Raw genomic sequence first — 5727 nt, 5'->3', positions numbered from 1 at the left:
CAAAAAGAGGAGAATGAACGGATAGCAATATCAGAAACTTGGGATACTATTATATTTGCTCAAGCAATAAGAGGTTCTATGTTAGTAACCCAATCGATTCTTAGAAAATACATCATATTGCCTTCATTGATAATAGCTAAAAATCTTGGCCGTATGTTATTATTTCAATTTCCCGAGTGGTACGAGGATTTGAAGGAGTGGAATAAAGAAATGCATGTTAAATGCACCTATAATGGTGTTCAATTATCAGAAACAGAATTTCCGAAAAACTGGTTAACAGATGGGATTCAGATAAAGATCTTATTTCCTTTCTGTCTGAAACCTTGGCGGGGATCTAAACTACAATTTCATCATAGAGATCCAATGAAAAACAAAGGAAAAATAGAAAATTTTTGTTTTTTAACGGTCTGGGGAATGGAAACTGAATTACCTTTTGGTTCTCCACGAAAAGAACCTTCTTTTTTTGAACCCATTTTTAAAGAACTCGAAAAAAAAACGAGAAAAGTTCAAAAAAAATATTTTCGAGTTTTCAGAATTTTAAAAGAAAGAACAAAATGTTGTCTAAAGGTCTCAAAAGAAAAAATAAGATGGGTTATCAAAATAGTTCTATTTATAAAAAGAATAATGAAAGAGCTTACAAAAGTGAACTCAATTTTATTATTTGGGTTGAGGAAAGGCTATCAACCGAGTGAAACTGGAAAAGATTTCATAATCAGTAATAAGATTACTCACGACTCGACTATTCAAATTAGATCCATGGATTGGACAAATTATTCACTGACAGAAAAAAAAATGAAAGATCTGACTGATAGTACAACCAAAATCAAAAATCAAATAGAAAAAATAAAAAAAGACAAGAAAAAAATATTTCTAACTACAGATACAGATATAAATATTAGTCCTAACAAGACAAGTTTTGATGATGAAAGATCGGAATCACAGAAACATATTTGGCAGAGATCAAAAAAAAGAAGTGCCCGATTAATACGTAAATCGCAATATTTTATAAAATATTTCATTGAAAGAATATACATAGATATCTTTCTATGTGCCATTAACATTCCCAGGATTAATACACAACTTTTCCTTGAATCAACAAAAAATCTTATCGATAAATATATTTACAATAATGAAACAAATAAAGAAGGAATTGATGAAACAAATCAAAATACAACTCAGTTTATTTTGACTATCCAAAAGTCACTTTCTATTTCGAATATTCGAAATAATAATTCACAGATTTATTGTAACTTATCTTTCTTGTCCCAAGCATATGTATTTTACAAATTATCACAAAACCAAGAAGTTATTAACAAGTATCACTTGATATCTGTACTTCAATATCATGGCGCATCTCCTTTTATTAAGCATAGAATAAAGGACTATTTGGGTACACGAGGAATTTTTGATTTCAAACCAAGACATAAGAAATTTTCGAATTCCAGAATGAATGAATGGAAAAACTGGTTAAAGCGTCATTATCAATACAATTTATCTCAGAATAGATGGTCTAGATTAGTATCGAAAAAATGGCGAACTAGAGTCAATCATCGTCGTACGATTGAAAATAAAGATTCCAAAAAATGGGATTCATATGAAAAAGAAAAAGACCAATTCATTTATTACGAGAAAGAAAATGATTGCGCGGTGAATTCATTGCCGAGTCAAAAAGAAAAATTTAAAAAACACTACAGATATGATCTTTTATCGTGTAAATATATTAATTATGAGGATAGGAAGAGCTCATATATTTATGTATCCCCGTTAAAAGTAAATGGGGGCCGAGAGATTCCCTATAATGACAACACACCTAAACCCGAATCATGTTATGTACTGGGGGATATAGCTATTAGTGATTATCTAGAAGAAGAGTCTATTATGGATACGGGTAAAAATCCGGATAGAAAATATTTTGAGTGGAGAATTCTGCATTTTTGTCTTAGAAAAAATATCGATATTGATACCTGGACCGATATGGATACTGGGACCAATATTAATAAAAATACTAAGAATGGGATTAATGATTATGAAATAATTGATAAAAAAGATCTTTTTTATTTCACGATTCATCAAGAAATCAACCCACCCAATCAAAAAAAAAACTTTTTTGATTGGATGGGAATGAATGAAGAAATGCGATATCGTCCCATATCGAATCTGGAATCTTGGTTCTTCCCAGAATTTGTGCGACTTTATGATACATATAAAATGAAACCATGGATCATACCAATCAAATTACTTCTTTTAAATTTTCATGGAAATAAAAACATTAGTGAAAATAAAAACATTAGTGAAAATCAAAAAAAAGATCTTCGTATATCATCTAATCAAAAAGAATATCTTGAATTAGAGAACCGAAATAAAGAAAAAGAAGAAGAACAGCCGGGCCAAGGGGATATTAGATCAGATGCACGAAACCAAGAGAATCTTGAATCAGATGCACAAAAAAAAAAAAAATATGTTGAAAAGGATTACGCGGAATCAGACATTAAAAAAAGGAGAAAGAAAAGAAAATACAAGAGCAACAGAGAAGCAGAACTAGAGTTCTTCCTAAAAAGATATTTGCTTTTTCAATTGAGATGGGACGATTCTTTGAATCAAAGAATGATCAATAATATCAAGGTATATTGCCTCCTGCTTAGACTGATAAATCCAAGGGAAATTGCTATATCCTCTATTCAAAGAGGAGAAATGCGCCTGGACGTAATGTTGATTCAGAAGGATCTCACTCTTACGGAATTGATAAAAAGGGGAATATTTATTATTGAACCAGCCCGCCTGTCTATAAAACGGGATGGACAATTTATTATGTATCAAACCATAGGCATTTCATTGGTCCATAAGAGTAAACACCAAACTAATCGAGAACGTCGAGAAAAAAAATATGTTGATGAGAATTCTTTCAATGGATCTATTGCACAACATGGAAAGATGCTTATGAATGGAGATGAAAATCATTATGATTTTCTTGTTCCTGAAAATATTCTATCTCCTAGACGTCGTAGAAAATTGAGAATTTTAATGTGTTTCAATTTCAGTAATGAGAATATTGTGGATATAAATCCAGTATTTTTCAATGAGAATAACGTAAAGAACTCTGGGCAATTTTTGGATGAGGACAAGTGTCTTGATACAGATACAAATAAATTCATTCAATTCAAATTATTTCTTTGGCCCAATTATCGATTAGAAGATTTAGCTTGTATGAATCGCTATTGGTTTGATACGAATAATGGCAGTCGTTTCAGTATGTCAAGAATATATATGTATCCACGATTCAGAATTAGTTAATGGTACATTTTATATACATCATGTATCATAGCCGATATATGAAGACAGACAGGTGTACACACACGTTGTGTTACATTACATTCTGACACATGATACTGATTCAATGACGTATCAATTGGACCTAGGAATGAATCAACAGAATCTTCTTAAACCCAAATCATTCTCTTTCGTGGGTCCAGAAATGTACCATCCCTTTCTATGTATTGTATCCGAATCAAATTACAAATTAAATTGGATTTATTAATTCAATTTAAATAGAAAAAGTTATTATATGAATAAATCCAGATTATTGTGTGTACCAGATCGAAATGACTGGCATTATCATTTTATTATTATTCCTGATCGGTAAAATCCATATTTGTGGGAACGAAAGAAAAAAAAAAAGAGAGAAGAATTATTCTTTTTTATGGTAAAAAATTTATTTATCTCGGTTATTCCGCAAGAAGAAAAAGAAAAAAACAAAGGGTCTGTTGAATTTCAAGTATTCAATTTCACCAATAAGATACGGAGACTTACTGCACATTTTGAATTTCACAGAAAAGACTATTTATCTCAGAGAGGTCTGCGAAAAATTCTGGGAAAACGTCAACGGCTGCTGGCTTATTTGTCAAAAAAAAATAGAGTACGTTATAAGGAATTAATTGGTCAGTTGGATATTCGGGAGCCAAAAAATCGTTAATTTGAGGATTCATTTGAATTTTTTGGTTTATTAGATCTTGAATTTTGATGAACTTTGTTTCGTTTTCAACAATTCATGGAATAATGAATCGGGGAAGAAAGCATATGACTGTACCGGCTACAAAAAAAGACCTCATGATAGTCAATATGGGCCCTCACCACCCATCAATGCATGGTGTTCTTCGACTCATTGTTACTCTAGATGGTGAAGATGTTATTGACTGTGAACCTATATTGGGTTATTTACACAGAGGAATGGAAAAAATTGCGGAAAACCGAACAATTATACAATATCTGCCGTATGTAACACGTTGGGATTATTTAGCTACTATGTTCACAGAGGCAATAACGGTAAATGCCCCCGAACAATTGGGAAATATTCAAGTACCTAAAAGAGCCAGTTATATCAGAGTTATTATGCTGGAGCTAAGTCGTATAGCTTCTCATTTGTTATGGCTTGGGCCTTTTATGGCAGATATCGGTGCACAGACTCCTTTCTTCTATATTTTCCGAGAGAGAGAATTGCTATATGATCTATTCGAAGCTGCCACAGGTATGCGAATGATGCATAATTATTTCCGTATCGGAGGAGTAGCTGCTGATCTACCTCACGGATGGATAGATAAATGTTTGGATTTCTGCGATTATTCTTTAACAGGAGTTGTTGAATATCAAAAGCTTATTACGCGGAATCCTATTTTTTTGGAACGAGTTGAAGGAGTGGGCATTATTGGTGGAGAGGAAGCAATAAATTGGGGTTTATCGGGACCAATGCTACGAGCTTCCGGAATCCAATGGGATCTTCGTAAAGTTGATCATTATGAGTGTTACGATGAATTCGATTGGGAAGTCCAATGGCAAAAAGAAGGAGACTCATTAGCTCGTTATTTAGTACGAATCAGTGAAATGACGGAATCTATAAAAATTCTTCAACAGGCTCTGGAAGGAATTCCGGGGGGACCCTATGAGAATTTAGAAGTACGACGCTTTGATAGAGCAAAGGATTCTGAATGGAACGATTTTGAATACCGATTCATTAGTAAAAAACCTTCTCCCACCTTTGAATTGTTAAAACAAGAACTTTATGTGAGAGTAGAAGCCCCAAAAGGAGAATTAGGAATTTTTCTGATAGGAGATAATAGTGTTTTTCCCTGGAGATGGAAAATTCGTCCACCGGGTTTCATAAATTTGCAAATTATTCCTCAGCTAGTTAAAAGAATGAAATTGGCTGATATCATGACGATACTAGGTAGTATAGATATCATTATGGGAGAAGTTGATCGTTGAAATGATAATTGATACGACAGAAGTACAAGCTATCAATTCTTTTTCCAGATCGGAATCTTTAAAAGAAGGCTATGGCCTTATAGGGACGCTTGTCCCTATTTTTACTCCCGTATCGGGGATCACAATAGGGGTACTCGTGATTGTGTGGTTAGAAAGAGAAATATCCGCAGGGATACAACAACGTATTGGGCCTGAATATGCTGGTCCCTTGGGAATTCTTCAAGCTCTAGCGGATGGGACAAAACTGCTTTTCAAAGAGGATCTTCTCCCATCTAGAGGAGATATTCGTTTATTCAGTATCGGGCCATCCATAGCGGTCATATCAATTCTACTAAGTTATTCAGTAATTCCTTTTGGCTATCGCCTTGTTCTAGCCGATCTCGGTATAGGTGTTTTTTTGTGGATCGCCATTTCCAGTATTGCTCCTATTGGACTTCTTATGTCAGGATATGGATCGAATAATAAATATTT

The sequence above is a fragment of the Tasmannia lanceolata genome, unplaced genomic scaffold, assembly GCF_043159265.1.
Source record: "Tasmannia lanceolata isolate RefF3 unplaced genomic scaffold, GAP_Taslan_0.1 ptg000382l, whole genome shotgun sequence".
Taxonomy (NCBI): Eukaryota; Viridiplantae; Streptophyta; class Magnoliopsida; order Canellales; family Winteraceae; genus Tasmannia; species Tasmannia lanceolata.
The sequence above is the reverse complement of the archived record's forward strand: the minus strand, read 5'-3'. Positions refer to the sequence as shown.